Below are 18,417 nucleotides of genomic sequence, written 5' to 3' on the forward strand. Positions count from 1 at the left end.
TTTTACGGCAGACTAACCGACTGTACAACCCAAATGGTCCGTGCCAGTGTTTATGCTCTACACGAGCCTCCTCCCACCCCTCTTCCTCTAACGCCATCAATATATACTTGCATTCATTCTTATTCATGTGCTGATCTAGTATCCCGTTAAATGCATCTGTGCTATTCGCCTCAACAAACCCTTGTGTTATCCACTTCCACATTCTAACCACTCTCTGGGAAAGACGTCCCTCCTGCATTCCATTTTGGATTTATGAGCGACTATTTTATATTGGTGGCCCTACTGTTGATCCCTATCAAACACGTTCATTATCTTAAAGAGCTCTATGCGGTCACCCCTCAGTGTTCCCTTTGCTGGAGAAAAGAGCCTGATGAGCTTTTCTTGATCGGTATAACCTCTCACTTCTAGAATATAATAAATCTCTCCTGCACCTTATCCAGTGCCTATGTATCCTTTTTTATAATATAGAGAATAACTGATCACAGAAATCCAAGTGTCTGTGGTGGATGCGGTTGATTGGTGAGAGCGCGTGGGACAGGCGGCCTGAATGTTGTTGCTTTTCAACACCTCACTCACTCCACGAGCTGAGGAACAGCGAGAAACTGACGGGTTTGTTGCCGCAGCTGAAATGTGGCTTCTAACTGTTGCTACTAATGGAGGCAGCGCTGCAGGATCCTTTAATGATTTCTCCCAAATCCACTGAAATCCGTTGGAAAGTGTGGCTTTCTGCACCGTCAGGGCAGAAAACGGGAGTAAGGGAGAGACATTGTCGGTATCTCTATCGAGTTGCAGTGCCTGCAGAACTCTGCAGAGAAAGAGCAAATATAACGGGGCAGTGAGATATTTCATGCACATTCAACCACATATACACTCATTATAAATGGAGGGCATTTCATTATCTTCTCGGTAGTTTTGAATCGGGGACCTGTCCCATGTGATCCAAACATGATAACCATCATACTACAGAATCCCTTTGTAAGTATGCAAACCTCTTATTAAATATCCTCTTAATCGTCTGAGGAAAACAATCCCACACTCTCAACATAACTGAAGTCCTTAATGCTCAGACCACGCTGCAAGACGTCAAACTGAGTGTCTCGCTCTGTATGTCTACCTTTGTCTCCCTCTTTGTCCCTGTCTCTCTCTGTGTAGGATTCTGAGGCTGCTTGACAGTATAGATGCAGGGCGGATGATTCCCCTCCTGGGGGAATCTACAACTAGGGGGCAAAGCTTCAGGATATCCGGTCGCCCACTTAAAACGGAGAAGAGGAGGAATTTCTTCTCTCAGAAGGTCGTGAATCTTTGGAACGCTCAAGGCGGAGATAGACATATATTTGAGCTACAGGGGAGTCAAGGTTTAAGGGGAGCGGGCGGGTAACTGTCGTTGAGTCGAAGATCTGATCATCCATGATCTTATTCAATAGGGTGGTGTTGAGTCGATGACCTGTCCATCCATGATCTTATTGAATGGTCGCGCAGGCTCGAGGGGCCGAATCGCCCACTGCTGCTCCTATTTCGATGGACACCTACAGAAGCTGAAAGACGCCATCGTAAGAACGGGATATGATGCTCGACTCGTCGATCGACAGTTCCGACGGGCCACAGCAAAAAATCGCATAGACCTCCTCAGAAGGCAAACACGGGACACAACCAACAGAGTACCCTTCGTCGTCCAGTACTTCCCCGGAGCGGAGAAACTACGCCATGTTCTTCGCAGCCCTTGACATGTCATCGATGACGACGAACACCTCGCTAAGGGCATCCCCACGCCCCCACTACTCATCTTCAAACAGCCGCATAACCTCAAACAGACCATCGTTCGCAGCAAATTACCCAGCTTTCAGGAGAACAGCGACCACAACACCACACAACCCTGCCACATCAACCTCTGCAAGACATGCCAGATCATCAACACAGATACCATCATCACACGTGAGGACACCACCCACCAGGTACATGGTACATACACATGGGACTCGGCCAACGTTGTCTATCTCATACATTGCAGGAAAGGATGCCCCGGAGCATGGTACATCAGCGAGACACTGCGACAACGGATGAACGGACACCGCACAACAATCGCCAGGCAGGAGTGTTCCCTCCCAGTTGGGGAACACTTCAGCAGTCAAGGATATTCAGCCTCCGATCTTCAGGTGAGCATTCTCCAAGGCAGCCTTCGAGACACACGACAATGCAAAATCTTCGAGCAGAAACTGATAGCCAAGTTCCGCACTCATGAGGACGGCCTCAACCGTGATCTTGGGTTCATGTCACGCTACATGTAACCCCACCTGACGTAGAGTCACCCAGACTCGAGTCGTCGTTGGCTTGTTCTCTCTGCACAGATGCCGCCGGACCTGCTGTGATTTCCAGCAAAAAAAACAAAAAATGTTTTTTTGTTTGTATTTTGTTTTTCATACAGACCCCAGCATCTGCAACATTTGACCCCTTGTGACCACACCTCATTGTTCTTTGATGTAATATTTTCCTGACCAACCTGTTTGGACACCATTCACACCTTTGATCACTGTGATTATCTCTCTGCCGAGGTGTGATAAATGGCAGTTAGAAAGATTACCTGTAATCTTCTGGCATTATGCTCTGACTATATAAGCTGTGTCTTTATGCATCTCTCCACTTCACCTGACGAAGGAGCAGCGCACTGAAAGCTTGTGATTTCAAATAAAACTGTTGGACTATAACCTGGTGTTGTGTGACTTCTTACCTATTTCTTCTGTTCTTATTCTTATTTCTGTCCCTTCTGCCTCTTTTTCCCTCTGATCACAGGTCGATTATTGCTCTGACAGATACTGCATGCTTCAGTTCATCGTTTGTAAAGTGGTGACTACCCCTGCCTGACACACGCAAGACCATGGTTCAATTCCCCAAAGTGGAAGATTTTTAACATCCACAATTTTAAATCTTTCGGCAGCTCCTTAAAATGCCCCTGGGAAAAGTTGAACAGAACAAAATGAACTAAAATAAGTTTAGAATATTTACTGGCATATGAAGAACTGTATTACAACTCCCTGCACCATTTCCTCGTTATTAAACTGTTTTCCTTCTCTTTGCCTTTTGAGTGGGGCACTGAGGAGGGAGAGAGAAAATGAGATAACAGCGGGAGAAAGCACGACTGCTCTTTCAAAGAGACAGCACAGGCACGATTGGCCGAATGGCCTCCCAATGTGCTGCCAGCCTCCATGAATCCATGACACTGAGATTCATATCTGAGACATAACCACACAAAGAGAGCACACACGGGTATTTTGTGTATGTTTGATGCTTTGTCTCAAGCACTGCATAAACATTTCCTCTACAATGTCCTGGATATAATAAGGGTGACGGCTTTTCTCTGACTGTGTGTCTCTCTCTCTGAGAAAAGTACAGAAGGAAAAAGATGTCAAATGGAAGCCTACCCGCACTTGGTGCTGTGGTTTCGCGAACATATCCTTTGTGTTCTCGCCTAAAAGATGTCCTCTTGTATGAAACCTTTGCCTGGCGTGAAAGTGATCTGAATTTCAAAGCAGCAAGGAGGAAATTCTGCGTTGCTCTGCTTGCTGGCAGGCAGCTTCCCGCAGCTTCCCTGATGGTCTAGTGGTTTGGGTTGGGCGCTTTCAGCGCCGTGGCTCGTGTTCAATAGGGCTGTTTGAAATGCCACCAATCAAAGCACCCCAGCCACAGTCTGTTCGCCCTCCTGCCATCTGGGAGACTCCACAGATGCATTCACACCCATAAGACCAGATTTAGGAACAGCTTATTTCCCATGGCTGTCATCCTACTGAACTCCACAATTAAACTCTAAAGCCTGCACATCTGCCAATGCACTTTATTATGGTTATGTTTATGTTAATATATTAATGTATGTTGAATGTTTAAATGTCTTAATCTAAATGTACACTCTCAGTAGCCGGAAGCCTACATTTCGTTGTACTGAACTTGTGCACTAACAATGACAATAAATGTTGATTTGATTTGATTTGATTTGAAGCAATTCTTGCTCCTGATCAAGCTTTCAACACGGCTGCTGCTTCAACAGGTACAACATGCACTTCCTTGCCTTCTGTATAATGTCTGCTGCTTCAAAGTCAGCAGGAAATTACATTTGGATGTAAACAATTTAAGTGTTTACATGCCCACATTTAACTGCTGCTCAGCGTGTCAGAACAATCACGGTTATTTTCATCTTCCATGTATTTTCTTGCCGACTGCATCTCCCTAAAATACTTAGCACGGCTATCAATCAACTCAACGCCAGTCTGAAAAATGCAACGTTTGATAGTTAGCAACATGTGCAAGACTGGAATTAGAGAGTGCCTGGGACGTGATAACTTATCCTAAGCAGTATGTTATTCATTGGGCCTGAGCCCTTGCTGTGTAAGACAATTCTCCCCATACTGATTCTGTTATCTTCAATTTGTCTCCTATGGTTACCATCACATCTGCCACTGGCCAGCGTTTCTCCTTATTACCTCTATCAAATCCCCTTATAATTTTGAAAGCATCTCATTAAATTGCCTCTTAACCGTCTGAGGCAAACAATCCCACAGTCTCAACATAACTGAAGTTCCTTATCTCTTGGACCACTTTGCAAGACGTCAAACAGAGTGTTTCGCTCTGTATGTCTATCTTTGTTTCCATCTTTGTCCCTGTCTCTCTCTGTACAGGAGTCTGAGGCTGCTTGACAGGACAGATGCAGGGAGGATGTTCCCCTCCTGGGGGAATCGAGAACTAGGGGAAAACTTCAGGATAAGGGGTCGCCCATTTAAAACGGAGTTGAGTAGTAATTCCTTCTCTCAGAGTGTCGTGAATCTTTGGAATCCACTACCCCAGAGAGTTGTGGAGGCGGAGTCATTGAATATATTCAAGGCGGAGTTAGACATATATTTGAGCTACAGTGGAGTCAAGAGTTGTGCGGAGCGGGCGTGAAAATGGCGTTGAGTCAAAGATCTGATCAGGCTCTAATTTTTATTTCTGTCCCTTCTGCCTCTTTGTCCCTCTGTTCACACGTCGATTTTTGCTCTGACAGATTCGGCATCATTCAGTTCCTCTTTAGTATACTGCTGAGTGTCCCCACCTGTCAGGCGGGAGATCGGTGTTCAATTTCCTGACGGAGAGGATTTATGGCATCCCCAATTTTAAAACTTTTGGGCAGCTTCTTAAAATGCCCCATGGAAATGTTGAACAGTTCAAAATGAACTAAAATAATTTTAAAATATGTACTGGCATGTGAAGAACTGTATTAAACTCCCTGCATCATTTCCTCGTTAGTAGAGTGTTCTCCTTCTGTTTGCCTTTTGTGTCGGGCACTGAGGAGGGAGAGAGAAAATGAAATAACAGCGGGAGTAATCACGACTGCTCTTTCAAAGATTCAGCAGTCAAGATTGGCCAGATGGCCTCCCACTATGCTGCCTGACTCCATGAATCCATGACACTGAGACGGGTATCTGAGACATACCCACACAAGGAGAGCACACACGGGTATTTTCTGTGTATTTGATGCTCTGTCTCAAGCACTGCATAACCATTTCCTCTACAATATTCTGGATATTATAATGGTGAGTATTCAATTCCCCGACGGCTTCTCTCTAACTGTGTGTCTCTGTCACTGAGAAAAGCACAGAAGTAAATAGGTGCCAAATGGACGCCTTCCCGCACCTGGTGCTCTGTTTTCGCGAATATGTCCTTTGTGTTCTCGCCTAAAACTTGCCATCTTGTACGAAAAGCTTGCCTGGTGTGAAAGTGTGCTGAATTTCAAAGCAGCAAGGAGGACAGGCTGCTTCCTGGCAAGCAGCTCTCTGCAGCTTGCCTGATGCACCAGTGGTTAGAATTTGGCGCTTTCATCGCCTCAGCCCGGGTTCAATTATCGGTCAAGGAAACAGTGCATTATGAGGCTGTTTGAAATGCCACCAAGCAAAGCACCCGCGCAAAACAAAGCTTGCTCCTGATCAACCATTCAACTTGCAACACCGCTGTTGCCTCAACAGGTACAAAATGCACTTCCTTGGCTTCTGTAGAATGTCTGCTGTTTCAAAGTCAAGAGGTAATGACATTTGGAACGAGGCAATTCAAATGTTTACATGCCCACATTTAACTGCAGCTCAAAGTGTCAGAACAGTCACGGTTATTATCAGTCTTCCATGTATTTTCTTGCCGAAGGCATCTACCTAACAAACTTAGCTTATCACAGCACGGCTATCAATCAACTCAAAGCCAGTGTGAAAAATGCAACATTTTATGTTAGCAACGTGTGCAAGACTGGAATGAGGGAGTGCCTGGGCCGTGACAACTTATCCTGAGCAGTAAGATATTCATTAGGCCTGAGCCCTTGCTGCGTAATACAATTCTCTCCATACAGATTCTGTTATCTTCAATTGGTCTCCTCTGGTTACCGTCACACCTGGCACTGGCAAGCGTTTCTCCTTATTACCTCAATCAAATCCCTTTGTAATATTGAAAGCCTCTTATTAATTTTCCTCTTAACCTTCTGAGGACTACAATCCCAGACTCTCAATATAACTGAAGTCCCTTATCCCTCGGACACACTGCAAGACGTCAAACTGAGGCTGTCGCTCTGTATGTCTATCTTTGTCTCCTTCTTTGACCCTGTCTCTCTCTGTATAGGATTCTGAGGCTGCTTGACAGGATAGATGCAGGGAGGTTGTTCCCTTCCTGGGGGAATGGAGAACTAATGGGTATAGCTTCAGGATAAGTTGTCGCCCATTTAAAACGGAGATGAGGAGGAATTTCTTCCCTCAGAGTGTCGTGAATCTTTGGAATCCTCTGCCCCAGAGAGCTGTGGAGGCGGAGTCATTGAATATATTCAAGGTGGAGATAGACATATATCTGAGCTACAGGGGAGTCAAGGGTTATGAGGAGCGGGCAGGAAAGTGGCGTTGAGTCGAAGATCTGATCAGCCATGATCTTATTGATTGACGGAGCAAGCTCAAGGGGCCGAATGGCCCACTCCTGCGCCTATTTTTTATGTTCTTATTCTTATTTCTGTCCCTTCTGCCTCTTTGTCCCTCTGTCCACAGGTCAATTTTTGCTCTGTCAGATTCTGTGTCTTTCAGTTCCTCGTTAGTATAGAGGTGAGTCTCCCCACCTGTCACGTGGAAGACCGGGGTTTAATCCCCCAATGGAGAGGATTTTTAACTTCCCGAATTTTAAACCTATGGAGAGCTCCTTAAAATGCACCTGGGAAAAGTTGAACAGAACAAAATGAACTAAAATAATTTTAAAATATATACTGGCATATGAAGAACTGTATAACAACTCCCTGCAAACGTTCCTCGTTAGTAGAGTGTTCTCCTTCTGTTTGCCTTATGCGTGGGGCCCTGAGGAGGGAGAGAGAAAATGAGATAACAGTGGGAGAAAGCACGACTGCTCTTTCGAAGAGACAGCACAGGCTCGATTTGCCGAATGGCCGCCCAATGTGCTGCCAGCCTCCATGAATCCATGACACTGAGATGGATATCTGAGACATACCTAGACAAAGAGAGCACACACGGGTATTTTGTGTGTGTTTGATGTTTTGTTTCAAGCACTGCATAACCATTTCCTCTACAATATTCTGGATATTATAATCGTGAGTATTCAATTCCACGACAGCTTCTCTCTGACTGTGTGTCTCTGTCTCTGAGAAAAGTACAGATGGAAATAGATGTGAAATGAACGCCTACCCGCACTTGGTGCTGTGGTTTTGCGAACACGTCCTTTGTGTTCTCGCCTAAAACATGTCATTTTGTACGAAAAGCCTGCCTGGCGTGAAAGTGTTCTGAATTTCAAAGCAGCAAGGAGGAAAGTATGCATTGCTGTGCTTGCTGGCAGGCACCTTCCTGCAGCTTTCTTTATGGTGTGGGGGTTAATTTTCGAAGCTTTCATCTGTAGCGGCCTGGGTTCGATTCCCAGTCAAGGAGGATAGTGTTTTGGGGTTGTTGGAAATGCCACCAATCAAAGCACTCGTGCGAAGCAAAGCTTACTCCTGATCAACCTTTCAACTTACAACGCTGCTGCTGCCTCAACAGGTACAAAATACACTTCCGTACGGTCTGTGAATGACTGCTGTTTCAAAATCAGCAGAAATGATATTTGGAACGAGAAAATTTAAACGTGTACATGCCCACATTTAACTGCAGCTCACAGTGTCAGAACAGTCACGGTTATTATCAGCCTTCCATGTATTTTCTTGCAGGCTGCTCCCCCCTAACAAACTTAGCTTATCACAGCACGGCTATCAATCAACTCAACGCCAGTGTGAAGAATGCAACATTTGAAAGTTGGCAACGTTTGCAAGACTGGAATGAGAGAGTGCCTGGGCCTTGATCACTTATCCTGAGCAGTAAGCTATTGATTAGGCCTGAGCCCTTGCTGCGTAAGACAATTCTCCCCATACTGATTCTTTTGCGGGTTATCTTCAATCGGTATCCTCTGGTTACCATCACACCTGCCACTGGCAAGCGTTTCTCCTAATTACCTCAATCAAATCCCCTTGTCATTTTGAAAGTTACTTATTAAATTTCCTCTTAACCTTCTGAGGAAAACAATCCCAGATTCTCAACATAACGGAAGTTCCTTATCCCTTGGACACTCTGCAAGACGTCAAACTGAGGGTCTCGCTCTGTATGTCTATCTTTGCCTCCGTCTTTGTCCCTGTCTCTCTCTGTATAGGATTCTGAGGGTGCTTGACAGGATAGATGCAGGGGGGAGGCTTCTCCTCCTCGGGGAATCTACAACTAGGGGGCAAAGCTTCAGGATATCCGGTGAAAACGGAGATGAGGAGGAATTTCTTCTCTCAGAATGTCGTGAATCTTTGGAATCCTCTATCCCAGAGAGCTGTGGAGGCGGAATTATTGAATATATTCAAGGTGGAGATAGACATATATTTGAGCTACAGTGGAGTCAAGGGTTATGGGGAGCGGGCAGGAAAGTGGCATTGAGTCTACAATCTGATCAGCCATGATGTTATTGAATGGCGGGGCAGGCTCGAGGGGCCGAACGGCCCACTCCTGCTCCTATTTCTTCTGTTCTTATTCTTATTTCTGTTCCTTCTGCCTCTTTGTCCCTCTGTTCACAGATCGATTTTTGCTCTGACAAAGTTAGTATAGTGGTGAGTATCCCCACCTGGTACGCGGGCGACCAGGGTTCATATTCCCTGATGGGGATGATTTATAACATCCCCAATGTTAAACCTTTGTGCAGCTCCTTAAAATGAACCTGGGAAAAGTTGAATAGAACAAAATGAACTAAAATAATTTTAAAATGTGTACTGGCATATGAAGAAATGTATAACAACTCCCTGCACCAGTTCCTCGTTCGTAGAATGTTCGCCTTCTGTTTGCCTTTTGTGTGGGGCACTGAGGAGGGAGAGAGAAAATGAGATAACAGCGGGAGGAAGCACGACTGCTCTTTCAAAGAGACAGCAGAGGCACGATTGGCCGAATGGCCTCCCACTGTGCTGCCAGCCTCCATGAATACATGACACTGAGATGGATATCTGAGACATACCCACACAAAGAGAGCACATACGGGTATTTTGTGTGTGTTTGATGCTTTGTCTCTGGCACTGCATAAACATTTCCTCTACAATGTCCTGGATATTATAATGTTCAGCATTCAATTCCCCGATGGCTTCTCCCTGACTGTGTGCCTCTGTCTCTGAGAAAAGCATAGAAGGAAATATTTGCCAAATGGACGCCTTCCCGCACTTGGTGCTGTGGCTTAGTGAACATTTCCTTTGTGTTCTCGTCTAAAAGATGTCATCTTGTACGAAAAGTTTGCCTGGCGTGAAAGTGATCTGAATTTCAAAGCAGCAAGGAGGAAAGTCTGCGTTGCTCTGCTTGCTGGCAGGCAGCTTACTGCAGCTTCCTTGGTGATCTATGGGGTTAGTATTCGGCGCTTTCATCGTCACGGCCCAGGTTTGATTCCCAGTCAAATAGCACTGCGTTTTGGCGCTGTTTGAAATGCCTCCAATCAATGTACCCGCGCGAAGCAATGCCTGCTCCTGATCAACCTTTAAAGTTTCAACACTGCTGCTGCCTCAACAGGTGCACAATGCACTTCCTTGCCTTCTGTAATATCCCTGCTGTTTCAATGTCAGCAGGAAATTACATTTGGAACGACACAATTTGAATGTGTACATGCCCACATTTAACTACAGCTCACAGTGTCAGAACAGTCACGGTTATTATCAGTCTTCCATGTATTTTCTTGCAGGCTGCATCCCCCTAACAAAATTTAGCTTGTCACAGCACGTCTACCATCAACTCAATGCCAGTGTGAAAAATGCAACATTTGAAAGTTAGCAACGTGTGCAAGACTGGAATGAGAGAGAGCCTGGGCCGTGGTAAAATTTCTAAGCAGTAAGATATTCATTAGTCCTGAGCCCTTGATGCGTAATACAATTCCCCCATACTGATTCTGTTATCTTCAATGGGTCTCCTCTGGTTACCGTCACACCTGCCACTGGCAAGCGTCTCTCCTTATTACCTCAATCAAATCCCCTTGTAATTTTGAAAGCCTCTTACTAAATTTCTTCTTAACTTTCTGAGGAAAACAATCACAGACACTCACCATAACTGAAGTTCCTTATCACTCGGACCTCTCTGCATGACGTCAAACTGAGGGTCTCGCTCTGTATTTCTATCTTTGTCTCCCTCTTTGTCCCTGTCTCTCTCTGTATAGGATTCTAAGGGTGCTTGACAGGATAGATGCAGGGAGGATGTTTCCCCTCCCGGGGGATTCTACAAATAGGGTGCAAAGCTTCAGGATATCCGATCGCCCATTTAAAACGGAGACGAGGAGGAATTTCATCTCTCAGAATGTCGTGAATCTTTGGAATCCTCTATCCCAGAGAGCTGTGGAGGTGGAGTCATTGAATATATTCAAGGCGGAGATAGACATATATTTGAGCAACAGGGGAGACATGGTTATGGGGAGCGGGCAGGAAAGTGGCGTTGAGTCAAAGATCTGATCAGCCATGATGTTATTGAATGGCGGGGCAGGCTCGAGGGGCCGAATGCCCCACTCTTGCTCCTATTTTATTTGTTCTTATTCTTGTTTCTGTCCCTTCTGCCTCTTTGTCCCTCTGTTCACAGGTCGATTTTTGCTCTGACAGATTCGGCATCTTTCGGTTCCTCGTTACTATAGTGGTGTATATCTTCGCCTGTCACGCGAGGGACCGGGGTTCAATTCCCTCATGGAGAGGATTTTTAACTTCCCTTTTTTAAAATCTTTGGGCAGCTCCTTAAAATGATCCCGGGAAAAGTTGAACAGAACCAAGTGAACTAAAGTAATTTTAAAATATGTACTGGCATATGAAGAACAGTATAACAAGACCCTGCACCAGTTGCTCGTTAGTAGAGTGTTCTCCTTCTGTTTGCCTTTTGTGTGGGGCACTGAGGAGGGAGAGAGAAAATGAGATAACAGCGGGAGGAAGCACGACTGCTCTTTCAAAGAGACAGCAGAGGCACGATTGGCCGAATGGCCTCCCACTGTGCTGCCAGCCTCCATGAATACATGACACTGAGATGGATATCTGAGACATACCCACACAAAGAGAGCACATACGGGTATTTTGTGTGTGTTTGATGCTTTGTCTCTGGCACTGCATAACCATTTCCTCTACAATGTCCTGGATATTATAATGTTCAGCATTCAATTCCCCGATGGCTTCTCCCTGACTGTGTGCCTCTGTCTCTGAGAAAAGCATAGAAGGAAATATATGCCAAATGGACGCCTTCCCGCACTTGGTGCTGTGGCTTAGTGAACATGTCCTTTGTGTTCTCGTCTAAAAGATGTCATCTTGTACGAAAAGTTTGCCTGGCATGAAAGTGATCTGAATTTCAAAGCAGCAAGGAGGAATGTTTGCGTTGCTCTGCTTGCTGGCAGGCAGCTTACTGCAGCTTCCTTGGTGATCTATGTGGTTAGGATTCGGCGCTTTCATCGTCACGGCCCAGGTTTGATTCCCAGTCAAATAGCACTGCGTTTTGGCGCTGTTTGAAATGCCTCCAATCAATGCACCCGCGCGAAGCAATGCCTGCTCCTGATCAACCTTTAAAGTTTCAACACTGCTGCTGCCTCAACAGGTGCACAATGCACTTCCTTGCCTTCTGTAATATCCCTGCTGTTTCAATGTCAGCAGGAAATTACATTTGGAACGAGACAATTTGAATGTGTACATGCCCACATTTAACTACAGCTCACAGTGTCAGAACAGTCACGGTTATTATCATTCTTCCATGTATTTTCTTGCAGGCTGCATCCCTCTAACAAAATTTAGCTTGTCACAGCACGTCTACCATCAACTCAATGCCAGTGTGAAAAATGCAACATTTGAAAGTTAGCAACGTGTGCAAGACTGGAATGAGAGAGAGCCTGGGCCGTGGTAACATTTCTAAGCAGTAAGATATTCATTAGTCCTGAGCCCTTGATGCGTAATACAATTCTCCCCATACTGATTCTGTTATCTTCAATGGGTCTCCTCTGGTTACCGTCACACCTGCCACTGGCAAGCGTCTCTCCTTATTACCTCAATCAAATCCCCTTGTAATTTTGAAAGCCTCTAACTAAATTTCTTCTTAACTTTCTGAGGAAAACAATCACAGACACTCACCATAACTGAAGTTCCTTATCACTCGGACCTCTCTGCATGACGTCAAACTGAGGGTCTCGCTCTGTATTTCTATCTTTGTCTCCCTCTTTGTCCCTGTCTCTCTCTGTATAGGATTCTAAGGGTGCTTGACAGGATAGATGCAGGGAGGATGTTTCCCCTCCCGGGGGAATCTACAAATAGGGTGCAAAGCTTCAGGATATCCGGTCGCCCATTTAAAACGGAGACGAGGAGGAATTTCATCTCTCAGAATGTCGTGAATCTCTGGAATCCTCTATCCCAGAGAGCTGTGGAGGTGGAGTCATTGAATATATTCAAGGCGGAGATAGACATATATTTGAGCAACAGGGGAGAAATGGTTATGGGGAGCGGGCAGGAAAGTGGCATTGAGTCGAAGATCTGATCAGCCATGATGTTATTGAATGGCGGGGCAGGCTCGAGGGGCCGAATGCCCCACTCTTGCTCCTATTTTATTTGTTCTTATTCTTGTTTCTGTCCCTTCTGCCTCTTTGTCCCTCTGTTCACAGGTCGATTTTTGCTCTGACAGATTCGGCATCTTTCAGTTCCTCATTACTATAGTGGTGTATGTCTTCACCTGTCACGCGGGGGACTGGGGTTCAATTCCCTGACGGAGAGGATTTTTAACATCCCCAATTTAAAATCTTTGGGCAGCTCCTTAAAATGACCCCGGGAAAAGTTGAACAGAACCAAGTGAACTAAAGTAATTTTAAAATATGTACTGGCATATGAAGAACAGTATAACAAGACCCTGCACCAGTTGCTCGTTAGTAGAGTGTTCTCCTTCTGTTTGCCTGTTGTGTGGGGCACTGAGGAGGGAGAGAGAAAATGAGATAACAGCGGGAGGAAGCACGACTGCTCTTTCAATGAGACAGCACAGGCACGATTGGCCGAATGGCCTCCCACTGTGCTGCCAGCCTCCATGAATCCATGACACTGAGATGGATATCTGAGACATACCACAAAAAGAGAGCACTAACGGGTATTTTGTGTGTGTTTGATGCTTTGTCTCAAGCACTGCATAACCATTTCCTCTACAATGTCCCGGATATTTTAATGTTCAGTATTCAATTCCCTGACGGCTTCTCTCTGACTGTGTGCCTCTGTCTGTGAGAAAAGCACAGAAGGAAATAGATGACAAATGGAAAGTCTGCGTTGCTCTGCTTGCTGGCAGGCAGCATCCTGCAGCTTCCCTGGTGGTCTAGTGGTTAGGATTCGGCGCTTGTACCGCCGGAGCCTCGGTACACATTCACGGTCAGGGATTCAGTGTGTTTTGGGGCTGTTTGAAAGGGCAGGAATCAAAGCACCGCGCAAAGCAATGCTTGCTCCTGATCAATATTTCAACACTGCTGCCTTCTGTAAAATGCCTGCTGTTGCAAAGTCAGTAGGAAATGTCATTTGAAACTAGACAAGTTAACGGTTATTATCCATCGTCCATGTATTTTCTTGCCGAATGCATCTCCCTAACAAACTTAGCTTATCACAGCATGGCTATCAATCAACTAATTGCCAGTTTGAAAAATGCCGCATTTGAAACATTAGCAACGTGTGCCAGAATGGAATGAGAGAGTGCCTGGGCCACCATAACTTATCCTGAGCCGTAAGATATTCATTAGGCCTGAGCCCTTGCTGCGTAAGACAATTCTCCACCTACTGGTACATTTACCGGTTATCTTCAATCGGTGTCCTCTGGTTACAGTCCCTCCTGCCACTGGAAAGCGTTTCTCCTTATTTCCTCTATCAAAACCCCTTGTAATCTTGAAAAACTCAAATAAATTTCCTCTTAACCTTCTGAGGAAAACAATCCCAGCTTCTCCACATAACTGCAGTCCCTTATCCCTCGGACCACTCTGTAAGACGTCAAGCTGAGGCTCTCGCTCTCTATGTCCGTGTATTTGATTCTGAGAGGGCTTGACCAGGGTAGATGTTGCCCCTCCTGGGGGAATCTTGAACTAGAGAGCAAAGTTTCAGGATAAGGGGGAGCCCATTTAAAACGGAGATTAGGAAGAATTTCTTACCTCAGAGGGCTGTTTATCTTTGGAATTCTCTACACCAGAGAGTTGCCGAGGCGGAGTCATTGACTGTATTCAAGGCGGAGATAGATATATATTTGAGCTACAGGGAGTCAAGGGCTATGGGGAGCGGGCGGGAAAATGGCGTTGAGTCGAACATCTGATCAGCCACGTAATCGGCAGGAAGAAGTCATCCACTCGCAACCAAGCCCTCCAATGCACTGGAGCTGATTCTGATGGAGCAGCTCAATCCTCACGCCCTGATTGGACACATTCAAATGGGGGTGTTCTCTCGCCGCTGTGTGTGATTGAATGGTTGTTGACACGTGATTAGGGTGCGGGGTGATGCAAGGAAGCTGAAGTTGTCGGCGTAGTCGTGGCCGAGTGGTTAAGGCGATGGACCAGAAATCCATTGGGGTTTACACCGCGCAGGTTCAAATCATGCCGACTACGGCACCGAGGATATCGTCCCACATGATCCGTTTTTACTTAATCCTGTGCCGAGATTCAAAGCTGCAATCAACCAACGATTCAAGCAGAAAGTATGACAAGCACTTCACCCCATTATTACATCACGGCATCAAGAGAGGCCTCGGCCAAAGAGAATACTACGTTGTTTAATGCTCTTGAAACCGTGAAAGCTATTTTTAACCGTCGACAATATTTATTTTGCAACCCATTGAAGAAAATGCATGTCATCTGCGCAGCCATCTTCCAGTTGAAGCTGATTCCTACTGCGAGGCTTATTTAATCAACTAAGCCGGATGAGCCACAGTTCTCAACCCCGCCGGCCAAGGTCGGTACATTAGTTCATAAGAAGTAAGAGCAGGATTTGGCCATGTAGTACTCGATCATGCACCGCCATTCAATAAGCTCATGGCTGATCCACTACCTCAACTGAAAATTACCGACCTAGCCCCATACACATTGATTTCCGTAATGTAAAAATCCATCTAGGTTAGGAATGTACTCTACGAATGAACAGCCACAGCCCTCTGCTGTAGAGAATTCCAAAGATACACAATCCTTACAATTAAGCAATTTCTCCTCATCTCAATCCTAAATGTCCGACCCCTTATTCTGACACTTTGACCCCTAGTTCAGGACTCCACAGCCAGGGTAAACAGCCTCTCAGTACCCGCCCTGTCAAGCACTGAAATAATTTATATGTTCTTCCGTCGTACAGTCTGCTGATTTCATTTCACCACAGAAAGCAAGGTTTAAGTGGATGGACGATCAGCAGGAAATACAATGCAGCCACAGATTTCTCCTCCAACCACATTCTCTGACACGTACGTGGCCGTATAAAGGGACAAAAGCAGCACACGAGAGAAAAGGCGATTTGAATCCCGTTTGTAGTGTCGAATTGCCTCAATGTTGCCGAACGCCATATGAAGCACCAATTTGAATCCGACACTGCAATTCGTTACAGTCTCAAAACGTTAAAAGATCACACAGTGAAAACCGCACGCAAAAAGAAAAGCACAGGGCCCGTGAGAGTCACTAAACCGCATTCAAACGTATCAACCAAATCAGCTCGGGTCAAAGATTTTGTGATTAGAAATTCATACCTCTAGCATTTGGCTGAAAACAAGAGATTGCAGGGGCTGCTCGCTTCTCGGCTGCAGCGCCAGCAGCAGGAACAAGTCATCCGCTCACAATCGAGTCCTCCAATGTACTGGAGCTGATTTTGACGGAGCTGCTCAATCTTCAGGCCCCGATTGGACACATTCAAAAGGGCGTTCTCGCGCCGCTGTATGTGATTGGTTGGTTGTTTTCACGTGATCAGGGTGCAGAGCGATGCAAGGAAGCTGAAGTTGTATGGCAATTGTTATTGTTTCAAGCTTTCCGTTCTAATCCATGTAAGTGTAAAACTGGGGAAAGTATAGAAAAGGGTTTTCAGAATGGATTATATACTGTGGCCAATATTCCTGCTGGATTTTCATGGCAAGAACTCTGCACTTGAAATATTGGTATAAGGGAAGTAGAATATCCAGGCTGCCTGGCAGAAGACTGAACAATGAAGGGATTGTTCCCATTGGAAGCAGGAAGGCAGCAGAAGTATGCTCACCACTGTTCATTTCACGGAATCAAAGACCCCATTTTTATACAATAGATGTGTTTGTAAAAAGTAAAACCTGGTCATGTCTCTGGGTGGGCTCGAGCAACCAACCTTTCAGTTAATGGCCGAACGCGCTGGCCTATTGCGCAACAGAGACAGATGAAAAACGCTTTGCAATTGGAATTATTCCACATGAGCCCATGTGAATATGTGCCAGAGCGTTCACAGTAGAGGCACCGATTTCGCAGCAAATGAGAAGCTGCGTGGATCCAAACCACCATCGGGGTAGTCGTGGCCAAGTGGTTAAGGCGATAGCCTCGAAATTCATTGGGGTTTCCCCACGCAGATTCAAATCCTGCCCACTATGGCAACGAGGACATGGTCCCAAATAATCCGTTTTTACTTAAGTTGAACTGCTGCCTTTCGGTTCCGTAGCCGAGACTCAAAGCGACAATCAAACAACGATTCAAGCAGAAGGTATAACAAGCACTTCACCCCATTATAACATCACGACATTACGAGAGGCCGAGGCCACAGGAGAACACTACATTTTATAACGCTCTTGAAACCGTGAAAGCAATTTTAAACATCGAATTTTTTTTAATTTTACATAAGAACATCAGAACATAAGAAATAGGAGCAGGAGTAGGCCAAGCGGCCCCTCGAGCCTGCTCCACCATTCAACAAGATCATGGCCGACGTGATCCTAAACGCCAATCTACTATCACAGAATCCATTGAAGAAAATGCACGTCTTCCGTGCAGCCATCTTCCAGTTGATGCTGCTTCCTACTGCGATGCTTCTTTAATTAACTAAGCCAGATGAGCCACAGTTCTCAACACCGCCGGCCAAGATCGGTACATTAGATCATAAGAAATAGGAGCAGGATTTGGCCATGCGGCCCTCGATCCTGCTCCGCCATTCAATAAGATCATGGCTGATCCTCTACCTCAACTGAAAATTACCGACCAAGCCCCATATACCTTCATTTCCGTAATGTACAAATCCATCTCAATTAGGAATATACTCAACGACTGAACAGCCACAGGCCTCTGCGTCAGAAAACTCCAAAGATACACAACCCTTACAATGAAGCAATTTCTCCTCATCTCAATCTTAAATGGCCAGCCCCTTATTCTGAAACTTTGACCCCTAACATAGAAACATAGAAGATAGGAGCAGGAGTAGGCGATTCGGCCTTTCGAGACTGCTCTGCCATTCAATGAGATCATGGCTGATCATCCAAATTCAGTACCCTGTCCATGCCTTCTCTCCATATCCCTTGATCCCTTTAGACTCAAGAAATATATCCAACTCTTTCTTGAATATATTTAATGAACTGGCCTCCACCGCCATCTGTGGCAGAGAATTCCACAGGTTCACCACTATCTGGATGATGAAATTCCTCCTCATTTCCGTCCTAAATGGCTTACCCCTTATTCTTATCCTATGACCCCTGGTTCTGGACTCCCCAGCCATCATAAACATCCTTCCTGCATCTAGTCTGTCCAGGCCTGACAGAATTTTCGGGCTCCACAGCCAGGGTAAACAACCTCTCAGCATCCGCCAAGACAAGACCTGAAATAATTTATATGTTCTTCCTTCGTAGAGTCTGCTGAATCCATTTCACCACAGAAAACTATATTTAGCTGGATAGACAACCAGCAGGAAAAACAATGCAGCCAAAGGTTTATTTTCCAACCACATTCCCTGATGCA

General features: G+C 45.6%; 1 pseudogene; it reads left to right on the forward strand.

Moving 5' to 3' along the window:
• Window positions 1-1,439: 1,439 nt before the first annotated feature.
• LOC147087196 (uncharacterized) lies at window positions 1,440-2,285 on the forward strand (annotated as a pseudogene).
• Window positions 2,286-18,417: the final 16,132 nt, after the last annotated feature.

Source organism: Somniosus microcephalus, unplaced genomic scaffold (assembly GCF_052327205.1).
Source record: "Somniosus microcephalus isolate GS21.2 unplaced genomic scaffold, FLI_Smic_1.0 unresolved_chr6, whole genome shotgun sequence".
NCBI lineage: Eukaryota > Metazoa > Chordata > Chondrichthyes > Squaliformes > Somniosidae > Somniosus > Somniosus microcephalus.